The 21243-nt window shown below is 45.7% G+C and overlaps 1 pseudogene; it reads right to left on the bottom strand.

Annotated features, from left to right (window-relative positions):
• The window catches only part of LOC138349811 (monocarboxylate transporter 12-B-like), a 34324-nt pseudogene extending 14186 nt beyond the window's left edge, over positions 1-20138 (bottom strand).
• Between the last annotated feature and the right edge of the window lie 1105 nt (positions 20139-21243).

The raw sequence follows: 21243 nt of genomic DNA, 5'->3' as shown, positions 1-21243 counted from the left end.
TATTAAATATGACCGAAAAAGTAAGATTAATAATTCTAACACGAATTTTCTCAATCTTTCGTACATTACGCTTCACTGTTGGAGGTAAATTAAAAATCAATTCTCCAAAATTCATTTTTATTTCTAGTCTGACGCGACACGGGCGCGTTTCGTAAAACTTATTACATTTTCAAAGACTTTAGTTCACAAATACACAACTGAATAGAACTTACGTATCTCCGATTTTATATCTACATTTGAGTGAGGTGGAAGGGGTGATGTGGCATTAACACACGACAGAACAAAATGTGGTATTAATAGGGTATTAATTTCATCAACACAAGACAGAACAAGGGTATTAATAGGGTATTAATTTCATCAACACAAGACAGAACACGAAACAATGGATATTGAATAGAAGTGTTTGTAGAAAGCCTATTGGTCCATATTTCTTGATGCTTCTATATTGGAGCGGAGTCTTGAGGTGGGTAGAATATAGTTGTGCAATAATTGGCTGTTGATTGCTGGTGTTGACTTCTTGATGTGTAGTGCCTCGCAAACGTCAAGCCGCCTGCTATCGCTGTATCTATCGATGATTTCTGTGTTGTTTACTAGGATTTCTCTGGCGATGGTTTGGTTGTGGGAAGAGATTATATGTTCCTTAATGGAGCCCTGTTGCTTATGCATCGTTAAACGCCTAGAAAGAGATGTTGTTGTCTTGCCTATATACTGGGTTTTTTGGAGCTTACAGTCCCCAAGTGGGCATTTGAAGGCATAGACGACGTTAGTCTCTTTTAAAGCGTTCTGTTTTGTGTCTGGAGAGTTTCTCATGAGTAGGCTGGCCGTTTTTCTGGTTTTATAGTAAAAAAAGTGAAAAGCCATGCAACCTCTGAAGAGACAACTAACACAACACCTATTCCCCCTATTAGACTATTTTACAGGAACTTCTTTTCCACAGCTCATAAAACGGAGGAAAGGGTCCTGAAAGATATTGTTAATAGAAACGTTATCCCTACAGACAAAAATCAGAGGATACAACTGACGATTTACTATAAAACCAGAAAAACGGCCAGCCTACTCATGAGAAACTCTCCAGACACAAAACAGAACGCTTTAAAAGAGACTAACGTCGTCTATGCCTTCAAATGCCCACTTGGGGACTGTAAGCTCCAAAAAACCCAGTATATAGGCAAGACAACAACATCTCTTTCTAGGCGTTTAACGATACATAAGCAACAGGGCTCCATTAAGGAACATATAATCTCTTCCCACAACCAAACCATCGCCAGAGAAATCCTAGTAAACAACACAGAAATCATCGATAGATACAGCGATAGCAGGCGGCTTGACGTTTGCGAGGCACTACACATCAAGAAATCAACACCAGCAATCAACAGCCAATTATTGCACAACTATATTCTACCCACCTCAAGACTCCGCTCCAATATAGAAGCATCAAGAAATATGGACCAATAGGCTTTCTACAAACACTTCTATTCAATATCCATTGTTTCGTGTTCTGTCTTGTGTTGATGAAATTAATACCCTATTAATACCACATTTTGTTTTGTCTTGTGTTAATGCCACATCACCCCTTCCACCTCACTCAAATGTAGATATAAAATCGGAGATACGTAAGTTCTATTCAGTAGTGTATTTGTGAACTAAAGTCTTTGAAAATGTAATAAGTTTTACGAAACGCGCCCGTGTCGCGTCAGACTAGAAATAAAAATGAATTTTGGAGAATTGATTTTTAATTTACCTCCAACAGTGAAGCGTAATGTACGAAAGATTGAGAAAATTCGTGTTAGAATTATTAATCTTACTTTTTCGGTCATATTTAATAATATATATATATATATATATATATATATATATATATATATATATATATATATATATATATATATATAATTGAACACGAGAACTTCAACCTAAAAATTTTTAGTGTTTTTATCAGAAAATGAGGAGAATATATGGGGAGGTAAATGTAACAGTACAATTAAGTGTATTTATGTACTATGTAGACAGTCATGAATGTACTTATTACATTTAGCATTAAAACGTACTGTCTATTCGGGGGAAAGGTTGCATAGCTCACAGGAGGACCTCTAACAAGGGCCTCTATATGAAGGTAGAGGAGTACCCTGAACACTCCCACAGCTAAGGTAGAGACACACAGAGAAAGATTGGAGAGAGACAGAGACACAGAGAAAGAGTGAGAGATAGACACTAAGTGGGAGCGCATCCTGCGGATGGAAAGCAGTTGGCCCGATAGATAAAATATAGACACACACACACACACACACATGGAGTCCATATCTAGTCAAGTATAAGACTAAACTGGAAAAGATTCAAAGGTTTGCCACCAGACTTGTACCCGAGCTGAGAGGTATGAGAAACGAGGAGAGACTACGGGAATTAAACCTCACTTCCATGGAAGACAGAAGAGTTAGGGGGGACATGATCACCACATCCAAGATTCTGAAGGGAATTGATAGGGTAGATAAAGACAGGTTATTTAACACAAGGGGCACAGACACTAGGGGACACAGGTGGAAACTGAGTGCCCAAATGAGCCACAGAGATATTAGAAAGAACTTTTTTAGTGTCAGAGTGGTTGACAAATGGAATGCATTAGGAAGTGATGTGGTGGAGGCTGACTCCATACACAGTTTCAAGTGTAGATATGATAGAGCCCAATAGGCTCAGGAACCTGTACACCTGTTGATTGACGGTTGAGAGGCGGGACCAAAGAGCCAGAGCTCAACCCCCGCAAGCACAATTAGGTGAGTACACACACACACACACACACATCCTAAGTGAAATACCTTGGGACACAGACCTCAGAGACAAGTCTGTACAGGGTATGATGGACTATGTTGCCCAAAAGTGTCAGGAGGCAGTAAACAGGTTAATCCCGGCTCAAAGGAAAAAATCCGAGAAGCAACAAAAGAATCCATGGTATAATAGGGCGTGTATGGAAGCGAAGAAACTGAACAAAAGGGCGTGGAGGAACTTCCGGAATAACAGAATACCAGAAAGCAGAAAGAGAGATACCAGAGAACCAGGAATGAGTACGTCAGGGTGAGAAGAGAAGCAGAGAAAAGTTATGAAAATGATATAGCAAACAAAGCCAAGACCAAACCAAACCTACTCCACAGTCACATCAGAAGGAAAACAACAGTGAAAGAACAGGTATTGAAACTTAGAACAGGCGAGGACAGGTATACAGAGAATGACAAAGAGGTGTGTGAAGAACTCAACAAGAGGTTCCAGGTCTTCACAGTAGAACAAGGTGAGGTCACTGTGCTAGGAGAAAGGGAGGTAAACCAGGCGGCCTTGGAAGAGTTCGAAATTACGTGAGAGGAGGTCAAGAGACACCTGCTGGATCTGGATGTTAGAAAGGCTGTTGGTCCAGACGGGATCTCGCCATGGGTACTGAAAGAGTGTGCAGAGGCACTTTGCTTGCCACTCTCCTTAGTGTTATAGTAAGCCACTGGAGACGGGAGACCGACGAGAAATATGGAAGACGGCGAATGTGGTCCCAATATACAAGAAGGGCGAGAGACAAGGGGCACTGAACTACAGGCCAGCGTCTTTGACTTGTATACCATGCAAGATGATGGAGAAGATCGTGAGAAAAAACCTAGTAACACATCTGGAGAGAAGGGACTTGGTGACAAATCGCCAACATGGGTTCAGGGAGAGTAAATCTTGCCTGACTGCTTAATAGAATTCTACGATCAGGTGACAAAGATTGAGCAAGAAAGAGAGGGCTGGGCGGACTGCATTTTCTTGGATTGTCGGAAAGCCTTTGACACAGTACCGCATAAGAGGCTGGTACATAAGCTGGAGAGACAGGCAGGTGTAGCTGGTAAGGTGCTCCAGTGGATAAGGGAGTACCTGAGCAATAGGAAGCAGAGAGTTACGGTGAGGGGTGAGACCTCCGATTGGCGTGAAGTCACCAGTGGAGTCCCACAGGGCTCTGTACTCGGTCCTATCTTGTTTCTGATATATGTAAATGATCTCCCGGAGGGTATAGATTCATTTCTCTCAATGTTTGCAGACGATGCCAAAATTATGAGAAGGATTAAGACAGAAGAGGACTGTTTGAGGCTTCAAGAAGACCTAGACAAGCTGAAGGAATGGTCGAACAAATGGTTGTTAGAGTTTAACCCAAGCAAATGTAATGTAATGAAGGAAGGTGTAGGGAGCAGGAGGCCAGATACAAGGTATCATCTGGAAGAGGAAATTCTTCAGGAGTCAGAGAAGGAAAAAGACTTGGGGGTTGATATCATCCCAGACCTGTCTCCTGCAGCCCATATCAAGAGGATCACATCAGCGGCATATGCCAGGCTGGCCAACATACGAACGGCATTCAGAAACTTGTGTAAAGAATCATTCAGAACTTTGTATACCATATATATGTCAGGCCAATCCTGGAGTATGTAGCCTCAGCATGGAGTCCATATCTAGTCAAGGATAAGACTAAACTGGACAAGGTTGAAAGGTTTGCCACCAGACTAGTACCCGAGCTGAGAGGTATGAGCTACGAGGAGAGACTATGGGAATTAAGCCTCACTTCGCTGGAAGACAGAAGAGTTAGGGGGGGGACATGATTACCACATTCAAGATTCTGAAGGGAATTGATAGGGTAGATAAAGACAGGCTATTAACACAAGGGGCACACACACTAGGGAACACAGGTGGAAACTGAGTGCCCAAATGAGCCACAGAGATATTAGAAAGAACTTTTTTAGTGTCAGAGTGGTTGACAAATGGAATGCATTAGGGAGTAATGTTGTGGAGGCTGACTCCATACACAGTTTCAAGTGTAGATATGATAGAGCCCGATAGGCTCAGGAACCTGTACTCCTGTTGATTGACGGTTGAAAGGCGGGACCAAAGAGCTAGAGCTCAACCCCCCTCAAACACAACTAGGTGAGTACACACACACACACACACACACAGACACACACACACACACACACACACACACACACACACACACACACACACACACACACACACACACACACACACACACACACACACACACACACACACACACACACACACACACACACACACACACACACACACACACACACACACACACACACACACACACACACACACACACACACACACACACACACACACAGGGTGACCACAGTCGTGGTCAGTCAGCTGTGGTGGACAGAAGTGGGTCTGGGAAGCTCTTGGGCTACTAGTAAACTGGGAGGGATAATCAGATTACATTGAAGTGAGAAAGTGTTTATGAGTGAATGAAAAACTAGTAAACTGACTCAAACCACAAGAAAGTGTAGAAAGAAAGTAGCAATAGTGCCATTGATAATAAGTTTTGAACACATTGTGGCATTGTGAGATAGTGTAGCAGCCCTCGTGATGGCCGCGACCTCACAAGCCTCAATCTGTGACCGACCGGGACCTCATACCTGACGCACAGCGTGGAGTACTTGCTCGCCGTTTATGTAGCAGATCGTGCAAGGTATTTTGGAGCGCCTGTTGACTAGGTTGTCTATTGCAATGACGAAATCAGGAAGAGCCTCACGATCAACCACCAGCAGGGAAGAGGAGGAGGATAGATTTGTAGACAAGCTAATAGGGAAATTTGTAGAGAGGAGGAGCATTTGGATGGAGAATCTAATCCAAGGGATTAAAAGTGAGATATTTCAACAAATACAGGACGAGGTTGAGAGACAGAATCAAAGGCTTATGCACTATATTTAGTAAGAAATTTGGAACAGCAGGAAAGAATGGGAGCGTGAATATGTTCGGCTCACAAATGAATTAGGAAGGATTAACAGCTTGGCTAGGGACAGTGGATTAGTGGGGAATGAATAGTGAGTGTGGGGAGGGATGGGGGTATCCAGGGGAGGGGCTACCAGTATGAGAGTGAATCACTGAGAAGGCGCTCAATTATCCTTCAAGAATTATTCGAATCAGGGGCAACATCAAGACATGAAAGGATAGAAATGGAAAAGTATGAATTGCATGAGATTTTGAGATGTATTAGGGCCAAGATGGCAGGAAATGAGGTGGAACTCAGCCGCCGGGTTGGACCTTACAAGTGTACCAAGAATAGACCTGCTCTGGTACAATTCTCTAATGAAGAGGCAGTGGATTACATAATGAAGAACAAACATTTACTCAGAGGCAGCGAAGCCCATTACAATGTGTTTATTGAAAGGTATATGACGAAAGAAGAACAAATAGCCAGCAAGGCGAAATGGCCAGCACGACACCAAAACCCCTAACCTCCCAAGTAGTCCCATCACTCTTTCCCAGGTCACACCCTCCCCAACTCTGCCCTCCCTTCTCTCCCCCCCCCCTGCTTCAACCCCCGACAACTCCCCTGCCCCTTCCACACTTGCACTCAACTCGGCCTGCTACATCGCTCCCTTCAATGACCCTATTGGGCCAAGCCATACCCTCCCCAAACCCACCTTCCCACCCCTCCTCCCCTACTACCCCCTCCAACTTCCCTACCTCTTCTACCTCATTGCCTTCAATTCCATCTGCTCCATCCCAGTTCCCACTGCCCCCCCCCCCCCCATGATGGGGTATCCAATAAAGCAAAAGAGATTAAAGAAAGAGTTAGTGAGGCAAATCCAGACATAGTTGCAATAGTGGAAACTAAAATAAATGGCATGATCTCGGATCCAATCTTTCCAGAGGGGTACCAGGTGATAAGAAAAGAAAGGACACAGAGACAGGGAGGAGGAGTGGCACTCCTAATAAAGCGAAAATGGAAGTTTGACGAGCTGGAAAATCTGGGTACCAATGAAAGCACAAGCTCCATACATGGAACTCTGACAGCGGATTGGAAGAAGATTGTGATCTTGATAATCTACAATCCCCCACCAAACAGTAGAAGGCCCAGGCAGAAGTAGGACAACAGCAACAAGGCTTGTATAGATGAACTGCAGATGGCAGCAATAATAGCGCATAGAATGAAAGCGAAACTGCTGGTCATGGGGGGACCTAATTCAAGGAGAGATAAATTGGGAAACAAGCAATCCCCATGGTGGGGAGGAAACGTGAGGAGCGAAGTTAGTAGACGTTATAGACATAAATTTCCTAACACAACATGTGAAGGAAGACACAAAGGAAAGAGCAGGGGATACACCGAGCCTATTAGACCTGATTTTCACCCAGAATGTGGAAGACATCGAGAATTTGGAACATGAAATACTACTAGCAGCCAGTGACCATTGTGTCCTTGTCTTTGACTACATGATGGAACTCAAAATTGTGACCAAAGGACAAGAGGCTTGGGAAAGGAGAGTTGATTACAGGAAAGGGGACTACAGAAAGATAAGAGACTACTTGGGAGAAGTGCAGTGGGAGGAGGAAATTAGAGGAAAAACAGTGCATGATGAACCTAGTCATATGGAAATGCAAGGAGGCCGAAGAGAGATTTATTCCAACAGTAAAGGAAAAAAGCAGGAGGGAATATTAAACCCATAGTTTAGTAGACAGTGTCAGGAAGCAAAAATGAGAAGCAGGAGGGAGTGGAGGAAATACAGAAGACAAAGGACAGAGGACAACAGGATTAGATGTAACAGAGCTAGGAACGATTACATTAACATAAGACGAGTATCGGAAAGAAATTATGAGAATGATATTGCAATCAAAGCGAAAAAGCAACCTAAATTACTACACAGCCATATAAGAAGGAAGATGTCAGTAAAGTGACAAGACTGAGGAAAACAGAAGGGGCATATACAGAATGTGATATGAAATCTGCGGGGTACTGAATGCCAGTTTTCATGGAGTGTTTACAACTGAGCCTGAGCAGCCTGTCTGAGAAAGACTATCAGATATAGAGGTGACAGCAGAGGAGGTAATGAAACAGTTGACAAACACTGGATGCAACTGAAGTGGTTGGACCAGACATAGTATCACTGTGGATACTAAAAGAGGCAGCGCAGGCCCTCAGCGTGCCTCTGGCAATGATCTTTAATGAGTCACTTATGTCGAGAGAATTACCCAGTTGCTGGAAGAAGGCAAATGTCGAACCGATCTTCAAGAAAGAAGATAGGGATAAGGCACTTAACTACAGACCCGTATCACTGACAACCATCCCCTGCAAAATACTTGAAAGAATAAATGGGCTAAGACTGGTTGCACACCTGGAAAACATTAGGCTTGTAAACAAACACCAACATGGGTTCTGGACAGGGAAATTATGCCTAACAAACCTTTTGGAATTCTATGATAAAATAACAATAATAAGACAGGACAGAGTAGGTTGGGAAGACTGCATATTTCTAGATTGCCAAAAGGCCTTTGATACAGTACCACCACACATGAGACTGCTATTTAAACTTGAGAGGCAGGCAGGAGTAAGCAGAAAGGTCCTAGCATGGGTAAGGAACTACTTAACAAGAAGGAGCCAGAGAGTAATGGGGTAAGGGGCGAAAAGTCTGACTGGCGAACAGTAACGAGTGGAATACCTCAAGGATCGGTGCTGGGACCAATTCTATTTCTAATTTACATAAATGATATGTTTACAGGAGTGGAATACTACACGTCAATATTCTCGGATGACGCAAAATTAATGAGAAGAGTTGTGACAGATGAGGATTGTAGGATCCTCCAGGAGGATCTGGACAGATTGCAGAGATGGTCAGAGAAATGGTTACTGGAGTTCAACACTAGTAAATGTAAGGTTATGGAAATAGGATCAGGTGATAGGAGACCAAAGGGACAATACACAATGAGGGGGAACAGCCTACCTGTGACGACTCGAGAAAGAGACCTGGGAGTGGATGTGACACCTAATCCAATTCCTGAGGCACATATAAAGAGGATAACGACAGCAGCGTACTCTACACTGGCAAAAGTTATAACATCATCCAGAAACCTAAGTGAGGCGGCATTTAGGGTGCTTTACACTGCCTACGTGAGACCAGTCTTAAGAGTATGCCGTGCCATCATGCAGTCCCCACCTGAAGAAACTCAAAAAGGCTCAAAAGTTTGCGACGAGGCTTGTCCCAGAGTTACGACGGACGGGATATGATGAGCGCCTGAAGGAACTGAACCTTACGACATTAGAAAAAAAAAGGGAGAGGGGGGATATGATAGGAACGTATAAAATACTCATGGGAATTGACAAAGTGAAAGTAGATGAAATGTTCACACGTAATAGTAACAGAACGAGGGGACATGGGTGGAAGCTGGAAACTCAGATGAGTCACAGAGATGTTAGGAAGTTTTCTTTTAGCGTAAGAGTAGTGGAAAAATGGAATGCAATTCAGGAACAGGTTGTGGAAGCAAACTCTACTCATAATTTTAAAGCTAGATATGATAGGGAAATGAGACAGGAGTCATTGCTGTAAACAACCGATGGCTGGAAAGGCGGAATCCAAGAGTCAATGCTCGATCCTGAAAGCACAAATACGTAAGTACAAATAGGTGAGTACACACACACACACACACACACACACACACATGTCACAACATCAAGAGGATAACATCAGCGGCATATGCCAGGCTGGCCAACATACGAACGGCATTCAGAAATTTGTGTAAAGAATCATTCAGAACTTTGTATACCACATATGTCAGGCCAATCCTGGAGTATGCAGCCCCAGCATGGAGTCCATATCTAGTCAAGGATAAGACTAAACTGGAAAAGGTTCAAAGATTTGCCACCAGACTAGTACCCGAGCTGAGAGGTATGAGCTACGAGGAGAGACTGCGGGAATTGAACCTCACTTCACTGGAAGACAGAAGAGTTAGGGGGGACATGATCACTACATTCAAGATTCTCAAGGGAATTGATAGGGTAGATAAAGACAGGCTATTTAACACAAGGGGAACACGCACAAGGGGACACAGGTGGAAACTGAGCGCCCAAATGAGCCACAGAGATATTAGAAAGAACTTTTTTAGTGTCAGAGTGGTTGACAAATGGAATGCATTTGGAAGTGATGTGGTGGAGGCTGACTCCATACACAGTTTCAAGTGTAGATATGATAGAGCCCAATAGGCTCAGGAATCTGTACACCTGTTAATTGACGGTTGAGAGGGGGGACCAAAGAGCCAGAGCTCAACCCCCGCAAGCACAACTAGGTGAGTACAACTAGGTGAGTACACACACACACACACACACACACACACACACACACACTCACACACACACACACACACACACACACACACACACACACACACACACACACACACACACACACACACACACACACACACACACACACACACACACACACACTCACACACACACACACACACACACACACACACACACACACACACACACACACTCACACACACACACACACACACACACACACACACACACACACAGACACACACACACACACACACACACACACACACACACACACACACACACACACACACACACACACACACACACACACACACACACCACACACACACACACACACACACACACACACACACACACACACACACCACACACACACACACACACACACACACACACACACACACACACACACACACACACACACACACACACACACACACACACACACCACACACACACACACACACACACACACACACACACACACACACACACACACACACATACACACACACACACACACACACACACACTCTCTCCCTCCCCCCCTCTCTCTCTCTGTGTCTGTCTGTCTCTCTCTCTCTCTCTCTCTCTCTCTCTCTCTCTCTCTCTCTCTCTCTCTCTCTCTCTCTCTCTCTCTCTCTCTCTCTCTCTCTCTCTCTCTCACACACACACACACACACACACTCATAGGGAAATCATGGAAGGGAGACGAACTCTGACTGCCAAACGCAGGAAATTCACAACTGGAACAAACACAGAGGATGGGATGGAACAGGAAGCCTGGATGAAGGAAGTACTCCAGCAAATGCAGAATGAATTCAGTGAAGGACTGAGGGTAATGAGGGAGACAGTAGCCAACCTGCAAGATGATTTAAGGGCAGCAAAGGAGGAGATAAGATACCTAAAGGAGACTCTTCCACAATACCAGGCACAAACCGTACCCCAGGGAGATGGGAATGCTACTGTGGAGGGGACCACCACAACCCAGATCTCATTTGCTGAAATGCTTAAAAAGAGCCCTGAAGCTAGGTCTGCGGTTAAGGAAGTTGCCATGGAAGTGGCTTCCTCTCAGGAAGCAGCTAGATGTACTAGCCGGCTGATAGAGAGAAATAGAGCAGTAGTAGTAGCAGGCATTGAAGAACAAACAGGGACCAGACCAAAGGAGCGGAGAGACAAGGACAAAAACATGATTAAAGAGATCCTTAAAGAGGTAAGGATGGAGGGAGCTGAGCGAAATGTTGAAAAGGTTTTCAGGCTTGGAAAGTACAACAAGGACAGAGACCGAATGATAAAGGTGGTTTTCATGAGCGAAATCGCGAAAGAGGAACTGCTAGCAAGGAAGTGTTGTCTAAAAGGTGTAGAGAAGTTCAAGAAAATATTCCTGCAGAGGGATATGACAAGGGAAGAGAGAATACGGACAGCAGACGCGAGGAAGGAGCGCAGGGAGAGAGAAGGAAATCAGAGTACCACAACCCAGAACCCTACAATCCCAGAGGGAAGTGGAGAACCCTCCTCAAACAGTGCAACAGCCACAGGGATTGGGGCACCACCCCCAAATTCTACCCAACAGACACCCAACCTGCCCCATCCCCTGTCAGCCCCCCACTAAGTACCCACCTAGGGCACCCTCCCCCCACGCACCCCCCTCCCCCCACTCACCCCCCTTCTCCCCCTCACCCCTCTCCCCAGGACCTCCCTTCTCCCCCATCCCCCATGCCCTCCCTTCTCCCACATGCCTTCCCGTCTCTCCCACCCCCATGCCCTCCCTTCTCCCCCTCCCCCCTAAGCCCCCCACTCTCCCCCACCCCACCTAAGTCTTCCCCTCTCCCCCACTCCCCTAAACCCTCCCCTCTTCCTCACCCACCTCAGCCCTCCCTTTTCCCCCACGCCCCCCAAGCCCTCCACCCTTTTCTCTCCCCCCAAGCCCCCCCATCTCCCCTATCCCCCACAGCCTCTCCTCCCCCCATGCTTCCCCAACCCTCCCTCTCTTACCCACCCCCTGTACCCTCCCCCTCTTATCCACCCCCTGTACCCTCCCCCTCTTATCCACCCCCTGTACCCTCCCCCTCTCCCCCACCACCCCAAGCCCTCCCTCCTCCACCAATCCCCCCGTGCCAGGTCCCCTCAGCTCCCACTCACCCCAGATCCCAAAGGTCCCCCCCAGAAAAGAAGCAGAAGAGAGTCAGTTTCAGGGTGATGTACTCGAACATAGATGGGATCACAAGCAAGACAAGTGAACTAAGGGAAAGAGCACAAGAAGTTAACCCAGATGTAATCGGACTCACTGAAACAAAACTCTCTGGAATCATAACGAATGCCGTGTTTCCCCAGGAGTATACAGTAATAAGGAAAGAGAGGGAAGGTAGAGGAGGAGGCGGAGTGGCCCTACTCATGAGAAGGGAATGGAGTTTTAAGGAGATGGCCATCCCGGGCTGTGAGGAGTTCAGAGACTACATAGCAGGCACCATAACAATGGGAGGACCAAGAATAGTAGTAGCAGTAATATACAACCCTCCACCAAATGACAGGAGACCCAGTCAAGAGTATGAAAACAACAACAAGGCAGTTAACACTATAATTGAGAGGGCAGCCTCTGCTGCCTGTAGAAATAGATCCCACCTGCTCATCATGGGCGACTTCAATCACGGAAAGATTGACTGGGAGAACAAGGAACCGCATGGAGGCGAGGATACGTGGAGAGCCAAACTATTGGAGGTGGTGACAAGCAACTTTTTAACGCAGCATGTCGGAGAACCCACAAGGATGAGAGGCAATGACGAACCAGCGAGACTCGACCTAGTCTTCACTCTGAACGACTCCGACATAAGAGAAATCGGTTTTGAGGACCCAGTAGGAATGAGCGACCACAGTGTACTGGTGTTTGAGTACTTGATTGAAGAAGGGTTATTGAACTCGAGGAGGGATACCGAAACCAAAAGGTTAGCATACCGAAAGGGAAACTATGAGGGGATAAGAAAATTCCTAACAGATATAGCATGGGAAACAGAGCTCAGGGGAAAGACGGCCCAAGATATGATGGATTACATCACGCAGAAGTGCAAGGACGCAGCAAACAAGTTTGTCCCAGTCCAAAAGGAAAACAGAGAAATGAAGATGAGAAACCCATGGTTTAATCAAAGATGTAGGCTAGCTAAGCAGCAAAGTAAAAGGGCATGGAGAAACTATAGGAATAACAGGACACTGGAGAGCAGAGAAAGATACCAGAATGCCAGGAATGAATATGTCAGGATGAGAAGAGAGGCAGAAAGACAATACGAAAATGACATCGCAAGCAAGGCAAAGACTCAGCCTAAATTGTTGCATAGCCACATTAGGAGAAAAACAACAGTAAAGGAACAGGTTATGAGATTAAGGATAGGGGCGGAAGGATTCACTACAAATGACAAGGAAGTGTGTGAGGAATTGAATAAGAAATTCCAGGAGGTCTTCACCTTAGAACAAGGAGAAATTCCAGAGGTAAGTGAGGGAATAGCTAACCAGGAACCACTGGAAGAGTTTGAGATTACCAGTGGGGAAGTAAGGAAGTGTTTACTAGAGTTGGACGTGACGAAGGCTATAGGCCCAGATGGAATCTCCCCTTGGGTTCTAAAGGAAGGAGCAAGAGAACTGAGCCTACCACTCTCCATAGTGTATAACAAATCACTGGCAACAGGGGAACTGCCAGATATTTGGAAAGCAGCTAACGTAGTCCCGATATACAAGAAAGGGGATAGACAGGAGGCACTGAACTACAGGCCAGTGTCCCTAACCTGCATACCATGCAAGCTGATGGAGAAGATTGTGCGAAAAAAACTAGTGGAGCATCTGGAGCGAAGGAACTTTGTAACACAGCATCAACATGGGTTCAGGGATGGCAGGTCCTGCCTCACAGGGTTACTTGAATTCTACGACCAGGCAACAAAAATAAGGCAAGAAAGAGAAGGGTGGGCAGACTGCATATTTTTGGATTGTCAGAAAGCCTTTGATACAGTGCCACACAAGAGGCTAGTGCGAAAGTTGGAGATGCAGGCTGGAGTGAGAGGGAAGGTACTCCGGTGGATAGAGGAATACCTAAGCAACAGGAGACAACGAGTCTGTGTGAGGGGTGAGGTCTCAGATTGGCGAGACGTCACAAGTGGAGTCCCGCAGGGGTCAGTCCTTGGACCTATACTGTTTCTGGTATATGTAAATGATCTCCCAGAGGGTATAGATTCGTTCCTCTCAATGTTTGCCGACGATGCAAAAATTATGAGGAGGATTGAAACAGAGGATGATAGTAGGAGGCTACAAGATGACCTGGATAGACTGAGTGAATGGTCCAACAAATGGCTGTTGAAGTTCAACCCGAGTAAATGCAAAGTAATGAAACTAGGCAGTGGAAACAGGAGGCCAGGCACAGGATACAGAATAGGAGATGAAGTACTTAATGAAACAGACAGAGAGAAAGATCTAGGAGTTGATATCACACCAAACCTGTCTCCTGAAGCCCACATAAAGAGAATAACGTCTGCGGCATATGCGAGGCTGGCTAACATCAGAACGGCGTTCAGGAACCTGTGTAAGGAATCATTCAGAATCTTGTACACCACATATGTAAGACCAATCCTGGAGTATGCGGCCCCAGCATGGAGCCCGTACCTTGTCAAGCACAAGACGAAGCTGGAAAAAGTCCAAAGGTATGCTACTAGACTAGTCCCAGAACTAAGAGGCATGAGTTATGAGGAAAGGCTGCGGGAAATGCACCTCACGACACTGGAAGACAGAAGAGTAAGGGGGGACATGATCACAACCTACAAAATCCTCAGGGGAATCGACCGGGTAAACAAGGACGAACTTTTCAACACTGGTGGGACGCGAACAAGGGGACACAGGTGGAAGCTGAGTACCCAAATGAGCCACAGAGACGTTAGAAAGAACTTTTTCAGTGTCAGAGTAGTTAGCAAATGGAATGCATTAGGAAGTGATGTGGTGGAGGCTGACTCCATTCACAGTTTCAAATGTAGATATGATAGAGCCCAATAGGCTCAGGAATCTGTACACCAGTTGATTGACGGTTGAGAGGCGGGACCAAAGAGCCAGAGCTCAACCCCCGCAAGCACAATTAGGTGAGTACAATTAGGTGAGTACACACACACAGGCTGCACCAGCCAACAAGCTGGTCCCAGTTCAAAGGCAAAAAAAATCTAGATGCAAATGAGGAAGTCTTGGTATACTCAGGGATGAAAGCCGGCAAGGCAACTAAGTACAAGGTCATGGAGAAACTACAGAACTAACAGGACACCAGAGACCAGAGAAAGATACCAGTGGGCCAGGAATGACTACCTCAGGGTGAGAAGGAGGGCAGGAAGACAACGAAAATGAAACCAAATAAAGCAAAAACCTAACTCTAATTACTGCACAGTCACATCAGGAAGAAAATAACAGTGAAGAAACAGGCAATGCTATGGAGAGGAGCAGATAGGTTCACTTTAAGTGAAAAGGAAGCGTGTAGGAACTCAATAAGAAATTCCGGGAGGTCTTCACAATAGAACAAGGAGAAGTTCCTGAACAAAGATAGGGAATGTCTAACCAGGTACCACTGGAGGAGATTGAGATTTCAAGTGGGGAGGTAAGAAATCATTTGCTCAAATGGATGTGGCAAAAGCTGTTGATCCAGACGAAATCTGACCATGGATACTAAAAAATGGAGCAGAAGCACTGTGCCTGCCACTCTTGATGGTATATAACAAATTGCTCGTAACAGGAGAACTGCCAAAATTTGGAAGATGGCTAATGTAGTCCCGATATACAAGAAGGGGGATAGACAGAAGGCACTTAATTACAGGCTTGTCTCTAACTTGCATACCATTCAAGTTGATGGTGAAGATTGTGAGGAAAAACTAGTAGAGCCTCTGAAGCGAAAGAACTTTGTAACACAACATCAGCATGGGTTCAGGGATAGCAAATCTTTCCTCTCAGATTTAAAAGAATTCTCTGACCACGTGACAAAATATAGGGAAACAAGAGAAGGGAAGCAGCCTGCACATTCTTGGTTTGCCAGAAATTAAGCGAGTGACTGCGAGGGGTGAGGTCTCGGAGTGGCGAGGCGTCACCAGTGGAGCCCCGCAGGGATCAGTTCTTGGACCTATACTGCTTCTGATATATGGAAATGATCTCCCAGAGGGAATAGACTCGTTCCATTCAATGTTTGCTGATGATTCAAAAATTATGAGAAAGATTAAGACAGAGGATGATAATGTGAGGCTACAAGATGACCTAGACAAACTGAATGAATGGTCCAACAAATGGCTACTAAAGTTCAACTCAAGAAATGTAAAGTAATGAAGTTAGGTGCTAAAAACATGAGGCCAGACACAGGGTACTGAATGGGAGATGAAGTCTTCCATGAGACGAACAGAAAGAAAGATCTTGCAGTTGATATCACGGCGAACCTATCTCCTGAAGACCCCATCATGAAGATATCATCGGCGGCATATGCGAAGTTAGCTAACATCAGAACTGCCTTTAGAAATTTGGGTATAGCTTGATTTAGAACCTTGTATACCACATATGTCAGACCAGTCCTGGAGTATGCGGCTCCAGCAAGGAGTCCATACCTTGTTAACCACAGGACGAAGCTGGAGAAGGTTCAAAGGTATCCCACCAGACTAGTCCCAGAACAACGCGGTATGAGAAATGAGGAAAGGCTGCGTGTCACACAAGGGGACACAGGTGGAAGCTGAGTACCCAAATGAGACACAGAGATATTAGATTTTTTTCAGAATCAGAGTAAATAATTAAGAAATGGAATGCATTAGGCAGTGATGTGGTGGAGGCTGACTCCATACACAGATTCCAATGTAGATATGATAGAGCCCAATAGGCTCAGCACACCACAACAACCATCGGGAACAGAGTTTAGGGTTATAAAATGGGATAAGCTTTAAGTAGAAAGGATAAGTGGTAGTTTAACTGGAAAAAGGAATAGTGATTAACGTTAAACATAACTGCCAGTTTGGTGTATGTGGGCTGGACGGTGGACACGAGACAGACCCGTCCACGAGTACGGATCCCCACACCCCGTCTGAGGTACTTCCTGTACCCTATTCACCAACAGGACACCCCCCCTCCCCACGCCCTCTCTCAGCCAACTCTCATCTGGTTAGCACCCCAACCGTTCTTAATACCGGAAGGTGACCCGCATCCCGGCGGCGTCAGTGTTGTCACACATGGTAAGTGTACACACCTGTACCACACCCCTGACTGTCAGTGTTGCCACACATGGTAAGTGTACACACCTGTACCACAACCCTGACTGTCAGTGTTGCCACACATGGTAAGTGTACACAACTGTACCACAACCCTGACTGTCAGTGTTGCCACACATGGTAAGTGTACACAACTGTACCACAACCTTGACTGTCAGTGTTGCCACACATGGTAAGTGTGCACACCTGTACCACACCCCTGACTGTCAGTGTTGCCACACATGGTAAGTGTACACACCTGTTCCACACCCCTGACTGTCAGTGTTGCCACACATGGTAAGCACCATGGTGCCATCGAGCACGAGGAGTGCCAATAGAGTATGGGTGCCACAGGAGAGGAAACAAATCACATAAATGCCTAGAGCTTTAAGCCTAATATGTCAGCAGGAGACACGAGGATGAAGAGTGCTTAGTGAGTCACTCATTATTATTGTTGACGAAAGTGATAACATTATTGTTGAGGAGAGAATGTAATTGGAGGTGTTTGTCTGTTACAAGTTATGTGAAGAGCACTTTGGTGAAGCGTTCATAGTGATGATATTATACCATGCTTCTATATTATATTATACACACACACACACACACACACTGTGTGTGTTCGGACTGGCGAACAGTAACAAGTGGAGTACCACAAGGATCGGTGCTGGGACCAATTCTATTTCTTGTATATGTTAACGACATGTTTACAGGCGTAGAGTCCTACATGTCGATGTTTGCGGATGATGCAAAGTTGATGAGAAGAGTTGTGACAGATGAGGATTGCAGGATCCTCCAAGAGGACCTGAACAGATTGCAGAGATGGTCAGAGAAATGGCTACTAGAATTCAACACGAGCAAATGTAAAGTTATGGAAATGGGACTAGGAGATAGGAGACCAAAGGGACAGTACACAATGAAGGGGAACAGCCTACCTGTAACGACGCGTGAAAGAGACCTGGGGGTGGACGTAACACCTAATCTATCTCCTGAGGCACATATTAATAGGATAACGACAGCAGCGTACTCTACACTGGCAAAAGTTAGAACATCATTCAGAAACCTAAGTAAGGAGGCATTTAGGGCGCTTTACACTGCCTACGTAAGGCCAGTCTTAGAGTATGCCGCCTCATCATGGAGTCCCCATCTGAAGAAGCATATAATGAAACTGGAAAAGGTTCAGAGGTTTGCAACGAGACTCGTCCCAGAGCTACGAGGGATGGGGTGTGAAGAGCGCCTGAGGGAACTGTGCCTTACGACACTAGAAAGAAGAAGGGAGAGGGGGGACATGATAGGAACGTATAAGATACTCAGAGGAATTGACAGAGTGGACATAGACGAAATGTTCACACGGAATAGTAACAGAACGAGAGGACATGGATGGAAGCTTGAAACTCAGATGAGTCACAGAGATGTTAGGAAGTTTTCTTTTAGCGTGAGAGTAGTGGGGAAATGGAATGCACTTCAGGAACAGGTTGTGGAAGCAAATACTATTCATAATTTTAAAACCAGGTATGATAGGGAAATAGGACAGGAGTCATTGCTGTAAACAACCGATGCTCGAAAGGCGGGATCCAAGAGTCAATGCTCGATCCTGCAGACACAACTAGGTGAGTACAACTAGGTGAGTACACACACACACACACACACACACACACACACACACACACACACACACACACACACACACACACACACACACACACACACAAGGGCCTGGTGGATAGCGCGCAGGACTCGCAATTCTGTGGCGCGGGTTCAAATCCCGCACCAGGCAGAAACAAATGGGCAAAGTTTCTTTCACCCTGAATGCCGCTGTTACCTAGCAGTAAATAGGTACCTCGGAGTTAGTCAGCTGTCACGGGCTGCTTCCTGGGGTGTGTGTGTGTGGTGTGAAAAAAAAATAGTTAGTAAACAGTTGATTGACAGTTGAGAGGCGGGCCGAAAGAGCAAAGCTCAATCCCCGCAAACACAACTAGGTGGATACAACTAGGTGAATACACACACACACATACAAAACCTACACATTCCAAGCGACGCAGGGAAGATTAACTGGGCACCAAACCTTAAGTGTTCGCCCCTGTGCACCCAGCAGTAATTGTGGACGTGGTTGTCCCCTTACTGGTGGGTGTGTTCCAGGGACAATATAGTCCTGTAGGCCTTACCAAGGGCAATGTGAAGGGGAAGGTGCCAGCGTGGTGGAGGAGTGAGGGAGCGTGTGCACCCACCGTATTAACACAAGCGTGGATGAATGAGAGGGAGAGCAATCAAGAGGACCACGACGCTCTCACACACACTGGCCTCGACCCGCTCGGACCCCAGGATGATAACATGAAGCTGACAGTCTACCATGGCAACACCTCTTCCATCACTGGCAACCTGCCAACACTGGCGGCAACCTGCCAACACTGGCAACCTGCCAACACTGGCAACCTGCTATCACAGGCAACCTGCCAACACTTGACGCTGCTCACTAACACTAGTGTCTCATTAAGCGCTTCAGTCGCATAAGTTCCTTCCTTGCTGCCACAGCCACAACTTTTGGCCCAGCGTTGCTTAAGTGTACTACTGTAAGACGTGTAGTGTGTCGCAGTGGTTCTCACTCACACTTCTCACAGCCACGCACAGTGAGGAGACTGTAGCTGGGAGCGGGATGAGAATATTGTTCTGTAGCACATGAGAGACGCTGGCCCCAGACCTGTCGCACCAGGAGCTGGGTGCGGACTGTGGCCCACACCTGTTGCACCGGGAGCTGAGTGTGGACTGTGGCCCACACCTGTTGCACCGGGAGCTGGGTGCGGACTGTGGCCCACACCTGCCGCAGTGTAGCATTATATTAACCCTAGAGGATACTGATTATTACTAACACTTCATACTGGTTGCACTTGGTAGCGCTTTATTGAGGTAAAACTTGGTGATCCTAGTTATTGAAACACTGGTAATTTAGACACAATGTAATATGAGCTGAGATGTGGTGTACCTCGGATGGTTACAACCCGAACCAATTGTAACTTTCCATGAAAATGCAACACAGAGAACTTATTTCTTAAACCACTGCCACCATCTTGCCTCTCACTTAGCTATATCAAGAATGAAGCAAGAAGCATTGCTTGGCTTTGAAAGTCCTTTTCTAACTGTCATTAAGTACTGACCGGTTGTTAACAAAATTGAACTTGGAGGAATTAGGAGGTTCCATTAATTGACACAGATGGAAAGTTTAACATGGGTTTATTGAGAACAAAATATGTTATTCACCAAACTGTTCGTCCCTACCCTAACACTGGCAACTGAGTAGACATTACACATGGAAAATATCAAATTACTAAAATATTGCCTTATATATATTATATATAAATATATATATATTTATTTAAAATAAAAATATTTTATATATTTTTATAAATATTACCTTCTGGGTCCTGCTCAACGACTTGGGTGAAGTCACTCTGTCTCCTGAGGCCCGCTTGAGGTCCTGTGGCCTACACTACCTCTCTATCCTCCAGCACTCTCTAGCTCCTAACTCTCACACAGGGCTATATATATACAAGCTTTTGTCACGCCCCGAATCTGGGGAGGGATCCTTTGCACTGTTGTGGGAGAGTCTGGTGTGGTTCTGTTCCCAGCTGATTCAGCCTACACAGGAAAAAGTGTTTTGAACACCTTACCAGTTCGCCAGCACTTCAAGAAGTCACCTCTCAGGGTGTGTGCAACAACACTCAAGATGTACCATTAAGTTTGTTTGCCAAGACTATAAGAATTAATGGTAAACATGGAACAAGCTGACTAGAGTGTAGCTCGTAGCCACCACCACCACTGGTCGTAGCCTCCACCACCACTGGTCGTAGCCACCACCACCACCACTGGTCGTAGCCACCACCACCACTGGTCGTAGCCTCCACCACCTCTGGT

Source organism: Procambarus clarkii, chromosome 79, assembly GCF_040958095.1.
Source record: "Procambarus clarkii isolate CNS0578487 chromosome 79, FALCON_Pclarkii_2.0, whole genome shotgun sequence".
NCBI classification, from domain to species: Eukaryota; Metazoa; Arthropoda; class Malacostraca; order Decapoda; family Cambaridae; genus Procambarus; species Procambarus clarkii.
Note: the sequence above shows the minus strand (reverse complement) of the source record. Positions and strands in the feature narration are given on the sequence as shown.